We start from the raw sequence: 16,905 nt of genomic DNA on the forward strand, positions 1-16,905 counted from the left end.
GTTTTTCCGCGCAAAATTTTAGAGGAACAGACTGTCACTATTCTTGAAATTTAAGCACAAAGGCATGCTTTATTAAACGCAATTGCTTTGTAAGTTTCATTTTTGACTTTAATTGCTCCTGTTCGGAGCAATTAAATTCAAAAATGAAACTGTTAGAACTCTAAGATTTAAGCTAACGTCTGTAGAGACAGCGTGGACTTAAAAGATCGACTTCAAAGTTTTAAACCAACCAGTGTTCAATATGCATCTATTTCACTGCTTTTGCTTGCTTATGAGCATATTTGTTGCCGTAAGGGTTCTTACAAAGTTAACATTTTTTTGTCAATCTTACAACTTTAAGATGCCAAAGTAACAAAAATGCAACAATCAGACCGATTGGATCAGTGTTACTTTAATCATCAAGTGTTGTGTGTTTACAGTAATTTTTAGACATAAACAAATAACGGGTAAGGGCTAACACGATTTTCAAAATCGACGAGAATAAAAATGTTAGACTGCAAAGTGCAATGGCGGTTTTATTTATATGAAATATACACCTTACGAATTATATCTGCCAAATTGTAGCTTTCTACAACGTCTATAATATATATTGTTAAGCATTTGAACATAAATGTAACTCAATACTCAAAATATTTTTTCCGCACAAAATTTTAGAGGAACAGACTGTCACTATTCTTGAAATTTAAGCACAAAGGCATGCTTTATTAAACGCAGTTGCTTTGTAAGTTTCATTTTTGACTTCAATTGCTCCTGTTCGGAGCAATTAAATTCAAAAATGAAACTGTTAGAACTCTAAGATTTAAGCTAACGTCTGTAGAGACAGCGTGGACTTAAAAGATCGACTTCAAAGTTTTAAACCAACCAGTGTTCAATATGCATCTATTTCACTGCTTTTGCTTGCTAATGAGCATATTTGTTGCCATAAGGGTTCTAATAAAGTTAACATTTTTTTGTCAATCTTACAACTTTAAGATGCCAAAGTAACAAAAATGCAACAATCAGACCGATTGGATCAGTGTTACTTTAATCATCAAGTGTTGTGTGTTTACAGTAATCTTTAGACATAAACAAATAACGGGTAAGGGCTAACATGATTTTGAAAATCGACGAGAATAAAAATGTTTGACTGCAAAGTGCAATGGCGGTTTTATTTATATGAAATATACACCTTACGAATTATATCTGCCAAATTGTAGCTTTCTACAACGTTTATAACATATATTGTTAAGCATTTGAACATAAATGTAACTCAATACTCAAAATGTTTTTCCGCACAAAATTTTAGAGGAACAGACTGTCACTATTCTTGAAATTTAAGCACAAAGGCATGCTTTATTAAACGCAGTTGCTTTGTAAGTTTCATTTTTGACTTTAATTGCTCCTGTTCGGAGCAATTAAATTCAAAAATGAAACTGTTAGAACTCTAAGATTTAAGCTAACGTCTGTAGAGACAGCGTGGACTTAAAAGATCGACTTCAAAGTTTTAAACCAACCAGTGTTCAATATGCATCTATTTCACTGCTTTTGCTTGCTTATGAGCATGTTTGTAGCCATAAGGGTTCTTATAAAGTTAACATTTTTTGTCAATCTTACAACTTTAAGATGCCAAAGTAACAAAAATGCAACAATCAGACCGATTGGATCAGTGTTACTTTAATCATCAAGTGTTGTGTGTTTACAGTAATTTTTAGACATAAACAAATAACGGGTAAGGGCTAACATGATTTTGAAAATCGACGAGAATAAAAATGTTTGACTGCAAAGTGCAATGGCGGTTTTATTTATATGAAATATACACCTTACGAATTATATCTGCCAAATTGTAGCTTTCTACAACGTTTAAAACATATATTGTTAAGCATTTGAACATAAATGTAACTCAATACTCAAAATGTTTTTTCCGCACAAAATTTGAGAGGAAAAGACTGTCACTATTCTTGAAATTTAAGCACAAAGGCATGCTTTATTAAACGCAGTTGCTTTGTAAGTTTCATTTTTGACTTTAATTGCTCTAAGATTTAGAACTCTAATTATTAAGCTAACGTCTGTAGAGACAGCGTGGACTTGAAAAATCGACTTCAAAGTTTTAAACCAACCAGTGTTCAATATGCATCTATTTCACTGCTTTTGCTTGCTTATGAGCATGTTTTTAGCCATAAGTGTTCTTATAAAGTTAACTTTTTTTGTCAATCTTACAACTTTAAGATGCCAAAGTAACAAAAATGCAACAATCAGACCGATTGGATCAGTGTTACTTTAATCATCAAGTGTTGTGTGTTTACAGTAATTTTTAGACATAAACAAATAACGGGTAAGGGCTAACATGATTTTGAAAATCGACGAGAATAAAAATGTTTGACTGCAAAGTGCAATGGCGGTTTTGTTTATATGAAATATACAACTTACGAATTATATCTGCCAAATTGTAGCTTTCTACAACGTTTATAACATATATTGTTAAGCATTTGAACATAAATGTAACTCAATACTCAAAATGTTTTTTCCGCACAAAATTTTAGAGGAACAGACTGTCACTATTCTTGAAATTTAAGCACAAAGGCATGCTTTATTAAACGCAGTTGCTTTGTAAGTTTCATTTTTGACTTTAATTGCTCCTGTTCGGAGCAATTAAATTCAAAAATGAAACTGTTAGAACTCCAAGATTTAAGCTAACGTCTGTAGAGACAGCGTGGACTTAAAAGATCGACTTCAAAGTTTGAAACCAACCAGTGTTCAATATGCATCTATTTCACTGCTTTTGCCTGCTTATGAGCATATTTGTAGCCATAAGGGTTCTTATAAAGTTAACATTTTTTTGTCAATCTTACAACTTTAAGATGCCAAAGTAACAAAAATGCAACAATCAGACCGATTGGATCAGTGTTACTTTAATCATCAAGTGTTGTGTGTTTACAGTAATCTTTCGACATAAACAAATAACGGATAAAGTCTAACATGATTTTGAAAATCGAAGAGAATAAAAATGTATGACTGCAAAGTGCAATGGCGGTTTTATTTATATGAAATATACACTTACGAATTATATCTGCAAAATTGTAGCTTTCTACAACGTTTATAACATATATTGTTAAGTATTTGAACATAAATGTAACACAATACTCAAAATGTTTTTTCCGCACAAAATTTTAGAGGAACAGACTGTCACTATTCTTGAAATTTAAGCACAAAGGCATGCTTTATTAAACGCAGTTGCTTTGTAAGTAACAAAAATGCAACAATCAGACCGATTGGATCAGTTTTACTATAATCATCAAGTGTTGTGTGTTTACAGTAATCTTTCGACATAAACAAATAACGGGTAAGGGTTAACATGATTTTGAAAATCGAAGAAACTGTTAGAACTCTAAGATTTAAGCTAACGTCTGTAGAGACAGCGTGGACTTAAAAGATCGACTTCAAAGTTTTAAACCAACCAGTGTTCAATATGCATCTATTTCACTGCTTTTGCTTGCTTATGAGCATGTTTGTAGCCATAAGGGTTCTTATAAAGTTATCTTTTTTTGTCAATCTCACTACTTTAAGATGCCAAAGTAACTAAAATGCAACAATCAGACCGATTGGATCAGTGTTACTTTAATCATCAAGTGTTGTGTGTTTACAGTAATTTTTAGACATAAACAAATAACGGGTAAGGGCTAACATGATTTTGAAAATCGACGAGAATAAAAATGTTTGACTGCAAAGTGCAATGGCGGTTTTATTTATATGAAATATACACCTTACGAATTATATCTGCCAAATTGTAGCTTTCTACAACGTTTAAAACATATATTGTTAAGCATTTGAACATAAATGTAGCTCAATACTCAAAATGTTTTTTCCGCACAAAATTTGAGAGGAAAAGACTGTCACTATTCTTGAAATTTAAGCACAAAGGCATGCTTTATTAAACGCAGTTGCTTTGTAAGTTTCATTTTTGACTTTAATTGCTCTAAGATTTAGAACTCTAATTATTAAGCTAACGTCTGTAGAGACAGCGTGGACTTGAAAAATCGACTTCAAAGTTTTAAACCAACCAGTGTTCAATATGCATCTATTTCACTGCTTTTGCTTGCTTATGAGCATGTTTGTAGCCATAAGGGTTCTTATAAAGTTAACATTTTTTTGTCAATCTTACAACTTTAAGATGCCAAAGTAACAAAAATGCAACAATCAGACCGATTGGATCAGTGTTACTTTAATCATCAAGTGTTGTGTGTTTACAGTAATTTTTAGACATAAACAAATAACGGTAAGGGCTAACATGATTTTGAAAATCGACGAGAATAAAAATGTTTGACTGCAAAGTGCAATGGCGGTTTTATTTATATGAAATATACACCTTACGAATTATATCTGCCAAATTGTAGCTTTCTACAACGTTTATAACATATATTGTTAAGCATTTGAACATAAATGTAACTCAATACTCAAAATGTTTTTTCCGCACAAAATTTTAGAGGAACAGACTGTCACTATTCTTGAAATTTAAGCACAAAGGCATGCTTTATTAAACGCAGTTGCTTTGTAAGTTTCATTTTTGACTTTAATTGCTCCTATTCGGAGCAATTAAATTCTAAAATGAAACTGTTAGAACTCTAAGATTTAAGCTAACGTCTGTAGAGACAGCGTGGACTTGAAAAATCGACTTCAAAGTTTTAAACCAACCAGTGTTCAATATGCATCTATTTCACTGCTTTTGCTTGCTTATGAGCATGTTTGTAGCCATAAGGGTTCTTATAAAGTTAACATTTTTTTGTCAATCTTACAACTTTAAGATGCCAAAGTAACAAAAATGCAACAATCAGACCGATTGGATCAGTGTTACTTTAATCATCAAGTGTTGTGTGTTTACAGTAATTTTTAGACATAAACAAATAACGGTAAGGGCTAACATGATTTTGAAAATCGACGAGAATAAAAATGTTTGACTGCAAAGTGCAATGGCGGTTTTATTTATATGAAATATACACCTTACGAATTATATCTGCCAAATTGTAGCTTTCTACAACGTTTATAACATATATTGTTAAGCATTTGAACATAAATGTAACTCAATACTCAAAATGTTTTTTCCGCACAAAATTTTAGAGGAACAGACTGTCACTATTCTTGAAATTTAAGCACAAAGGCATGCTTTATTAAACGCAGTTGCTTTGTAAGTTTCATTTTTGACTTTAATTGCTCCTATTCGGAGCAATTAAATTCTAAAATGAAACTGTTAGAACTCTAAGATTTAAGCTAACGTCTGTAGAGACAGCGTGGACTTAAAAGATCGACTTCAAAGTTTTAAACCAACCAGTGTTCAATATGCATCTATTTCACTGCTTTTGGTTGCTTATGAGCATGTTTTTAGCCATAAGTGTTCTTATAAAGTTAACTTTTTTTGTCAATCTTACAACTTTAAGATGCCAAAGTAACAAAAATGCAACAATCAGACCGATTGGATCAGTGTTACTTTAATCATCAAGTGTTGTGTGTTTACAGTAATTTTTAGACATAAACAAATAACGGGTAAGGGCTAACATGATTTTGAAAATCGACGAGAATAAAAATGTTTGACTGCAAAGTGCAATGGCGGTTTTGTTTATATGAAATATACAACTTACGAATTATATCTGCCAAATTGTAGCTTTCTACAACGTTTATAAGATATATTGTTAAGCATTTGAACATAAATGTAACTCAATACTCAAAATGTTTTTTCCGCACAAAATTTTAGAGGAACAGACTGTCACTATTCTTGAAATTTAAGCACAAAGGCATGCTTTATTAAACGCAGTTGCTTTGTAAGTTTCAGTTTTGACTTTAATTGCTCCTGTTCGGAGCAATTAAATTCAAAAATGAAACTGTTAGAACTCCAAGATTTAAGCTAACGTCTGTAGAGACAGCGTGGACTTAAAAGATCGACTTCAAAGTTTGAAACCAACCAGTGTTCAATATGCATCTATTTCACTGCTTTTGCCTGCTTATGAGCATATTTGTAGCCATAAGGGTTCTTATAAAGTTAACATTTTTTTGTCAATCTTACAACTTTAAGATGCCAAAGTAACAAAAATGCAACAATCAGACCGATTGGATCAGTGTTACTTTAATCATCAAGTGTTGTGTGTTTACAGTAATCTTTCGACATAAACAAATAACGGATAAAGTCTAACATGATTTTGAAAATCGAAGAGAATAAAAATGTATGACTGCAAAGTGCAATGGCGGTTTTATTTATATGAAATATACACTTACGAATTATATCTGCAAAATTGTAGCTTTCTACAACGTTTATAACATATATTGTTAAGTATTTGAACATAAATGTAACTCAATACTCAAAATGTTTTTTCCGCACAAAATTTTAGAGGAACAGACTGTCACTATTCTTGAAATTTAAGCACAAAGGCATGCTTTATTAAACGCAGTTGCTTTGTAAGTAACAAAAATGCAACAATCAGACCTGATTGGATCAGTTTTACTTTAATCATCAAGTGTTGTGTGTTTACAGTAATCTTTCGACATAAACAAATAACGGGTAAGGGCTAACATGATTTTGAAAATCGAAGAAAATGTTAGAACTCTAAGATTTAAGCTAACGTCTGTAGAGACAGCGTGGACTTAAAAGATTGACTTCAAAGTTTTAAACCAACCAGTGTTCAATATGCATCTATTTCACTGCTTTTGCTTGCTTGTGAGCATGTTTGTAGCCATAAGTGTTCTTATAAAGTTAACTTTTTTTGTCAATCTTACTACTTTAAGATGCCAAAGTAACAAAAATGCAACATTCAGACCGATTGGATCAGTGTTACTTTAATCATCAAGTGTTGTGTGTTTACAGTAATTTTTAGACATAAACAAATAACGGGTAAGGGCTAACATGATTTTGAAAATCGACGAGAATAAAAATGTTTGACTGCAAAGTGCAATGACGGTTTTGTTTATATAAAATATACCCCTTACGAATTATAACTGCCAAATTGTAGCTTTCTACAACGTTTATAACATATATTGTTAAGCATTTGAACATAAATGTAACTCAATACTCAAAATGTTTTTTCCGCACAAAATTTTAGAGGAACAGACTGTCACTATTCTTGAAATTTAAGCACAAAGCCATGCTTTATTAAACGCAGTTGCTTTGTAAGTTTCATTTTTGACTTTAATTGCTCTAAGATTTAGAACTCTAATTATTAAGCTAACGTCTGTAGAGACAGCGTGGACTTGAAAAATCGACTTCAAAGTTTTAAACCAACCAGTGTTCAATATGCATCTATTTCACTGCTTTTGCTTGCTTATGAGCATGTTTGTAGCCATAAGGGTTCTTATAAAGTTAACATTTTTTTGTCAATCTTACAACTTTAAGATGCCAAAGTAACAAAAATGCAACAATCAGACCGATTGGATCAGTGTTACTTTAATCATCAAGTGTTGTGTGTTTACAGTAATTTTTAGACATAAACAAATAACGGTAAGGGCTAACATGATTTTGAAAATCGACGAGAATAAAAATGTTTGACTGCAAAGTGCAATGGCGGTTTTATTTATATGAAATATACACCTTACGAATTATATCTGCCAAATTGTAGCTTTCTACAACGTTTATAACATATATTGTTAAGCATTTGAACATAAATGTAACTCAATACTCAAAATGTTTTTTCCGCACAAAATTTTAGAGGAACAGACTGTCACTATTCTTGAAATTTAAGCACAAAGGCATGCTTTATTAAACGCAGTTGCTTTGTAAGTTTCATTTTTGACTTTAATTGCTCCTATTCGGAGCAATTAAATTCTAAAATGAAACTGTTAGAACTCTAAGATTTAAGCTAACGTCTGTAGAGACAGCGTGGACTTAAAAGATCGACTTCAAAGTTTTAAACCAACCAGTGTTCAATATGCATCTATTTCACTGCTTTTGGTTGCTTATGAGCATGTTTTTAGCCATAAGTGTTCTTATAAAGTTAACTTTTTTTGTCAATCTTACAACTTTAAGATGCCAAAGTAACAAAAATGCAACAATCAGACCGATTGGATCAGTGTTACTTTAATCATCAAGTGTTGTGTGTTTACAGTAATTTTTAGACATAAACAAATAACGGGTAAGGGCTAACATGATTTTGAAAATCGACGAGAATAAAAATGTTTGACTGCAAAGTGCAATGGCGGTTTTGTTTATATGAAATATACAACTTACGAATTATATCTGCCAAATTGTAGCTTTCTACAACGTTTATAACATATATTGTTAAGCATTTGAACATAAATGTAACTCAATACTCAAAATGTTTTTTCCGCACAAAATTTTAGAGGAACAGACTGTCACTATTCTTGAAATTTAAGCACAAAGGCATGCTTTATTAAACGCAGTTGCTTTGTAAGTTTCATTTTTGACTTTAATTGCTCCTGTTCGGAGCAATTAAATTCAAAAATGAAACTGTTAGAACTCCAAGATTTAAGCTAACGTCTGTAGAGACAGCGTGGACTTAAAAGATCGACTTCAAAGTTTGAAACCAACCAGTGTTCAATATGCATCTATTTCACTGCTTTTGCCTGCTTATGAGCATATTTGTAGCCATAAGGGTTCTTATAAAGTTAACATTTTTTTGTCAATCTTACAACTTTAAGATGCCAAAGTAACAAAAATGCAACAATCAGACCGATTGGATCAGTGTTACTTTAATCATCAAGTGTTGTGTGTTTACAGTAATCTTTCGACATAAACAAATAACGGATAAAGTCTAACATGATTTTGAAAATCGAAGAGAATAAAAATGTATGACTGCAAAGTGCAATGGCGGTTTTATTTATATGAAATATACACTTACGAATTATATCTGCAAAATTGTAGCTTTCTACAACGTTTATAACATATATTGTTAAGTATTTGAACATAAATGTAACTCAATACTCAAAATGTTTTTTCCGCACAAAATTTTAGAGGAACAGACTGTCACTATTCTTGAAATTTAAGCACAAAGGCATGCTTTATTAAACGCAGTTGCTTTGTAAGTAACAAAAATGCAACAATCAGACCGATTGGATCAGTTTTACTATAATCATCAAGTGTTGTGTGTTTACAGTAATCTTTCGACATAAACAAATAACGGGTAAGGGCTAACATGATTTTGAAAATCGAAGAAACTGTTAGAACTCTAAGATTTAAGCTAACGTCTGTAGAGACAGCGTGGACTTAAAAGATTGACTTCAAAGTTTTAAACCAACCAGTGTTCAATATGCATCTATTTCACTGCTTTTGCTTGCTTGTGAGCATGTTTGTAGCCATAAGTGTTCTTATAAAGTTAACTTTTTTTGTCAATCTTACTACTTTAAGATGCCAAAGTAACAAAAATGCAACATTCAGACCGATTGGATCAGTGTTACTTTAATCATCAAGTGTTGTGTGTTTACAGTAATTTTTAGACATAAACAAATAACGGATAAGGGCTAACATGATTTTGAAAATCGACGAGAATAAAAATGTTTGACTGCAAAGTGCAATGGCGGTTTTGTTTATATGAAATATACAACTTACGAATTATATCTGCCAAATTGTAGCTTTCTACAACGTTTATAACATATATTGTTAAGCATTTGAACATAAATGTAACTCAATACTCAAAATGTTTTTTCCGCACAAAATTTTAGAGGAACAGACTGTCACTATTCTTGAAATTTAAGCACAAAGGCATGCTTTATTAAACGCAGTTGCTTTGTAAGTAACAAAAATGCAACAATCAGACCGATTGGATCAGTTTTACTATAATCATCAAGTGTTGTGTGTTTACAGTAATCTTTCGACATAAACAAATAACGGGTAAGGGCTAACATGATTTTGAAAATCGAAGAAACTGTTAGAACTCTAAGATTTAAGCTAACGTCTGTAGAGACAGTGTGGACTTAAAAGATCGACTTCAAAGTTTGAAACCAACCAGTGTTCAATATGCATCTATTTCACTGCTTTTGCTTGCTTGTGAGCATGTTTGTAGCCATAAGTGTTCTTATAAAGTTAACTTTTTTTGTGAATCTTACTACTTTAAGATGCCAAAGTAACAAAAATGCAACATTCAGACCGATTGGATGAGTGTTACTTTAATCATCAAGTGTTGTGTGTTTACAGTAATTTTTAGACATAAACAAATAACGGGTAAGGGCTAACATGATTTTGAAAATCGACGAGAATAAAAATGTTTGACTGCAAAGTGCAATGACGGTTTTGTTTATATAAAATATACCCCTTACGAATTATAACTGCCAAATTGTAGCTTTCTACAACGTTTATAACATATATTGTTAAGCATTTGAACATAAATGTAACTCAATACTCAAAATGTTTTTTCCGCACAAAATTTTAGAGGAACAGACTGTCACTATTCTTGAAATTTAAGCACAAAGGCATGCTTTATTAAACGCAGTTGCTTTGTAAGTTTCATTTTTGACTTTAATTGCTCCTGTTCGGAGCAATTAAATTCAAAAATGAAACTGTTAGAACTCTAAGATTTAAGCTAACGTCTGTAGAGACAGCGTGGACTTAAAAGATCGACTTCAAAGTTTTAAACCAACCAGTGTTCAATATGCATCTATTTCACTGCTTTTGCTTGCTTATGAGCATGTTTGTAGCCATAAGGGTTCTTATAAAGTTAACATTTTTTTGTCAATCTTACAACTTTAAGATGCCAAAGTAACAAAAATGCAACAATCAGACCGATTGGATCAGTGTTACTTTAATCATCAAGTGTTGTGTGTTTACAGTAATTTTTAGACATAAACAAATAACGGGTAAGGGCTAACATGATTTTGAAAATCGACGAGAATAAAAATGTTTGACTGCAAAGTGCAATGGCGGTTTTATTTATATGAAATATACACCTTACGAATTATATCTGCCAAATTGTAGCTTTCTACAACGTTTATAAGATATATTGTTAAGCATTTGAACATAAATGTAACTCAATACTCAAAATGTTTTTTCCGCACAAAATTTTAGAGGAACAGACTGTCACTATTCTTGAAATTTAAGCACAAAGGCATGCTTTATTAAACGCAGTTGCTTTGGAAGTTTCATTTTTGACTTTAATTGCTCCTGTTCGGAGCAATTAAATTCAAAAATGAAACTGTTAGAACTCTAAGATTTAAGCTAACGTCTGTAGAGACAGCGTGGACTTAAAAGATCGACTTCAAAGTTTGAAACCAACCAGTGTTCAATATGCATCTATTTCACTGCTTTTGCTTGCTTATGAGCATGTTTGTAGCCATAAGGGTTCTTATAAAGTTAACATTTTTTGTCAATCTCACAACTTTAAGATGCCAAAGTAACAAAAATGCACAATCAGACCGATTGGATCAGTGTTACTTTAATCATCAAGTGTTGTGTGTTTACGGTAATTTTTAGACATAAACAAATAACGGGTAAGGGCTAACATGATTTTGAAAATCGACGAGAATAAAAATGTTTGACTGCAAAGTGCAATGGCGGTTTTATTTATATAAAATATACACCTTACGAATTATATCTGCCAAATTGTAGCTTTCTACAACGTTTATAACATATATTGTTAAGCATTTGAGGTTACAGACCACCAATTCAACCAATGAGCATTTGGAACGTACGCAAAAATAGTCCTACGCAGAAATTACCCCTGTTCCTCATAGTGCTGTGAAAAAAGTTCTCATCTTATTTAAAAAATTGAAACAGTTTCTGAAAGGAAGAACATTTCTGTACATTTTATAGGTGCATTTTGCTTCTTGTGATGTGAAGCCTAATCTCCATAATGACTTTTAAATATACCCCTATCTTGTGAAAACACTTGGATTTCCCATGCTATTTATAGACCCTTCACTTCCGGTGACCAGTACTGCACTGCAAGTCTGCTAACCCCACATGCCATTCTGAGGATTGTGAGCTGACATATGTAGAATCATGCTGATATATAGTCATCTGCAGGTTAAAGTTAAGGTAAAGTCCAGAGAAGCCATTGAATATTGTGAAATTAGCATAGAAGCCTATGGGAAGTGGAATTAGTGGTTTTTAGCCTTAAGCTGAAGCCATGACAAAATGAAAAGTTTCTTGAAATAGCTTTAAACTACTTGAAGATCTTGTTAACTTTGCCATGAGAGGAATACACTACAAAAATCCTTCAAAATATGCATTTTTTTAAGTTATAGGTCCAAATTATGGAAAATTGGTCTTTTTGGCTGATTTTTATGTCCTATCTTGTAAAAAGTGTAGAAAATTTAGTAAAAATATCAAATATTAAACTTTGAGGGCTATATTTACCTAAATATGGTAGTAATAAGCACTTGAAATCAAGTTTTGTGTAGATTTGAGCAAAAATTAGATTAGAAATGAGGAAAAACTCACTTTCATTACTGCGGTTAAGGCCATATAAGCATTCCCCTATGGCAACATGGAAAATCCATTATTGAGCACTTTTTTTGCTTTAGGTGCCCTTTACTGGTCATGTTTTAATGTGAAAACACTGTATTTACAAATTTAAAGCCAAATATATCACCTTTTGTGAAAATTTAAAGATTTAGGATTTTTGACATGTGATCAAGAAAAACGGGGAGGCATGTCAGAAATAAATTTTTAAAAATAGACCAATTTCTCAGAAAATGATTACTTTTAAAACTATTTCTTCATTAATATTGTTAAAAAACAAGTTGTGATTGATATTTTTTATTTGAAAAGTCAGAAAAAGTTCTTTGCAAATATTTAATGCATTTCAGTATGGTAGAATATTTTCACTTTTTTGCTGGCACAACTTGGTTACCCTATATTTAAAAATCAAATATTTAAAAAAGTACTTGTCACATTTCACTGAAACTTTGCAAATGCATTCAGTATGTGTGTAGGAAGATACCTGTATAGTTATTTATTTTTTCTAAGACAAAAAGTGACTGTTTAGGTTACAGACCACCAATTCAACCAATGAGCATTTGGAACGTACGCAAAAATAGTCCTACGCAGAAATTACCCCTGTTCCTCATAGTGCTGTGAAAAAAGTTCTCATCTTATTTAAAAAATTGAAACAGTTTCTGAAAGGAAAAACATTTCTGTACATTTTATAGGTGCATTTTGCTTCTTGTGATGTGAAGCCTAATCTCCATAATGATTTTTAAATATACCCCTATCTTGTGAAAACACTTGGATTTCCCATGCTATTTATAGACCCTTCACTTCCGGTGACCAGTACTGCACTGCAAGTCTGCTAACCCCACATGCCATTCTGAGGATTGTGAGCTGACATATGTAGAATCATGCTGATATATAGTCATCTGCAGGTTAAAATTAAGGTAAAGTCCAGAGAAGCCATTGAATATTGTGAAATTAGCATAGAAGCCTATGGGAAGTGGAATTAGTGGTTTTTAGCCTTGAACATAAATGTAACTCAATACTCAAAATGTTTTTTCCGCACAAAATTTTAGAGGAACAGACTGTCACTATTCTTGAAATTTAAGCACAAAGGCATGCTTTATTAAACGCAGTTGCTTTGTAAATTTCATTTTTGACATTAATTGCTCCTGTTCGGAGCAATTAAATTCAAAAATGAAACTGTTAGAACTCTAAGATTTAAGCTAACGTCTGTAGAGACAGCGTGGACTTAAAAGATCGACTTCAAAGTTTTAAACCAACCAGTGTTCAATATGCATCTATTTCACTGCTTTTGCCTGCTTATGAGCATGTTTGTAGCCATAAGGGTTCTGATAAAGTTAACATTTTTTTGTCAATCTTACAACTTTAAGATGCCAAAGTAACAAAAATGCAACAATCAGACCGATTGGATCAGTGTTACTTTAATCATCAAGTGTTGTGTGTTTACAGTAATTTTTAGACATAAACAAATAACGGGTAAGGGCTAACATGATTTTGAAAATCGACGAGAATAAAAATGTTTGACTGCAAAGTGCAATGGCGGTTTTATTTATATAAAATATACACCTTACGAATTATATCTGCCAAATTGTAGCTTTCTACAACGTTTATAACATATATTGTTAAGCATTTGAACATAAATGTAACTCAATACTCAAAATGTTTTTTCCGCACAAAATTTTATAGGAACAGACTGTCACTATTCTTGAAATTTAAGCACAAAGCCATGCTTTTTTAAACGCAGTTCCTTTGTGAGTTTCATTTTTGACTTTAATTGCTCCTGTTCGGAGCAATTAAATTCAAAAATGAAACCGTTAGAACTCTAAGATTTAAGCTAACGTCTGTAGAGACAACGTGGACTTAAAAGATCGACTTCAAAGTTTTAAACCAACCAGTGTTCAATATGCATCTATTTCACTGCTTTTGCTTGCTTATGAGCATGTTTGTAGTCATACGGGTTCTTATAAAGTTAACATTTTTTTGTCAATCTTACAACTTTAAGATGCCAAAGTAACAAAAATGCAACAATCAGACCGATTGGATCAGTGTTACTTTAATCATCAAGTGTTGTGTGTTTACAGTAATTTTTAGACATAAACAAATAACGGGTAAGGGCTAACATGATTTTGAAAATCGACGAGAGTGAAAATGTTTGACTGCAAATTGCAATGGCGGTTTTATTTATATGAAATATACACCTTACGAATTATATCTGCCAAATTGTAGCTTTCTACAACGTTTATAACATATATTGTTAAGCATTTGAACATAAATGTAACTCAATACTCAAAATGTTTTTTCCCCACAAAATTTTAGAGGAACAGACTGTCACTATTCTTGAAATTTAAGCACAATGGCATGCTTTATTAAACGCAGTTGCTTTGTAAGTAACAAAAATGAAACAATCAGACCGATTGGATCAGTTTTATTTTAATCATCAAGTGTTGTGTGTTTACAGTAATCTTGCGACATAAACAAATAACGGGTAAGGGCTAACACGATTTTGAAATTCGAAGAAACTGTTAGAACTCTAAGATTTAAGCTAACGTCTGAAGAGACAGCGTGGACTTAAAAGATCGACTTCAAAGTTTTAAACCAACCAGTGTTCAATATGCATCTATTTCACTGCTTTTGCTTGCTTATGAGCATGTTTGTAGCCATAAGTGTTCTCATAAAGTTATCATTTTTTTGTCAATCTTACAACTTTAAGATGCCAAAGTAACAAAAATGCAACAATCAGACCGATTGGATCAGTGTTACTTTAATCATCAAGTGTTGTGTGTTTACAGTAATTTTTAGACATAAACAAATAACGGGTAAGGGCTAACATGATTTTGAAAATCGACGAGAACAAAAATGTTTCACTGCAAAGTGCAATGGCGGTTTTATTTATATGAAATATACACCTTACGAATTATATCTGCCAAATTGTAGCTTTCTACAACGTTTATAACATATATTGTTAAGCATTTGAACATAAATGTAACTCAATACTCAAAATGTTTTTTCCGCACAAAATTTTAGAGGAACAGACTGTCACTATTCTTGAAATTTAAGCACAATGGCATGCTTTATTAAACGCAGTTGCTTTGTAAGTTTCATTTTTGACTTTAATTGCTCCTGTTCGGAGCAATTAAATTCAAAAATGAAACTGTTAGAACTCTAAGATTTAAGCTAACGTCTGTAGACACAGCGTGGACTTAAAAGATCGACTTCAAAGTTTTAAACCAACCAGTGTTCAATATGCAACTATTTCACTGCTTTTGCTTGCTTATGAGCATGTTTGTAGCCATAAGGGTTCTTATAAAGTTAACATTTTTTGTCAATCTTACAACTTTAAGATGCCAAAGTAACAAAAATGCAACAATCAGACCGATTGGATCAGTGTTACTTTAATCATCAAGTGTTGTATGTTTACAGTAATTTTTAGACATAAACAAATAACGGGTAAGGGCTAACATGATTTTGAAAATCGACGAGAATAAAAATGTTTGACTGCAAAGTGCAATGGCGGTTTTATTTATATGAAATATACACCTTACGAATTATATCTGCCAAATTGTAGCTTTCTACAACGTTTATAACATATATTGTTAAGCATTTGAACATAAATGTAACTCAATACTCAAAATGTTTTTTCCCCACAAAATTTTAGAGGAACAGACTGTCACTATTCTTGAAATTTAAGCACAAAGGCATGCTTTATTAAACGCAGTTGCTTTGGAAGTTTCATTTTTGACTTTAATTGCTCCTTTTCGGAGCAATTAAATTCAAAAATGAAACTGTTAGAACTCTACGATTTAAGCTAACGTCTGTAGAGACATCGTGGACTTAAAAGATCGACTTCAAAGTTTTAAACCAACCAGTGTTCAATATGCATCTATTTCACTGCTTTTGCTTGCTTATGAGCATGTTTGTAGCCATAAGGGTTCTTATAAAGTTAACATTTTTTGTCAATCTTACAACTTTAAAATGCCAAAGTAACAAAAATGCAACAATCAGACCGATTGGATCAGTGTTACTTTAATCATCAAGTGTTGTGTGTTTACAGTAATTTTTAGACATAAACAAATAACGGGTAAGGGCTAACATGATTTTGAAAATCGACGAGAACAAAAATGTTTGACTGCAAAGTTCAATGGCGGTTTTATTTATATGAAATATACACCTTACGAATTATATCTGCCAAATTGTAGCTTTCTACAACGTTTATAACATATATTGTTAAGCATTTGAACATAAATGTAACTCAATACTCAAAATGTTTTTTCCCCACAAAATTTTAGAGGAACAGACTGTCACTATTCTTGAAATTTAAGCACAAAGGCATGCTTTATTAAACGCAGTTGCTTTGGAAGTTTCATTTTTGAATTTAATTGCTCCTGTTCGGAGCAATTAAATTCAAAAATGAAACTGTTAGAACTCTACGATTTAAGCTAACGTCTGTAGAGACATCGTGGACTTAAAAGATCGACTTCAAAGTTTTAAACCAACCAGTGTTCAATATGCAACTATTTCACTGCTTTTGCTTGCTTATGAGCATG

Source organism: Perna viridis, chromosome 8 (genome assembly GCF_037379345.1).
Source record: "Perna viridis isolate PV_CMFRI_1.1 ecotype Kerala chromosome 8, ASM3737934v1, whole genome shotgun sequence".
In the NCBI taxonomy this organism is placed as follows: Eukaryota; Metazoa; Mollusca; class Bivalvia; order Mytilida; family Mytilidae; genus Perna; species Perna viridis.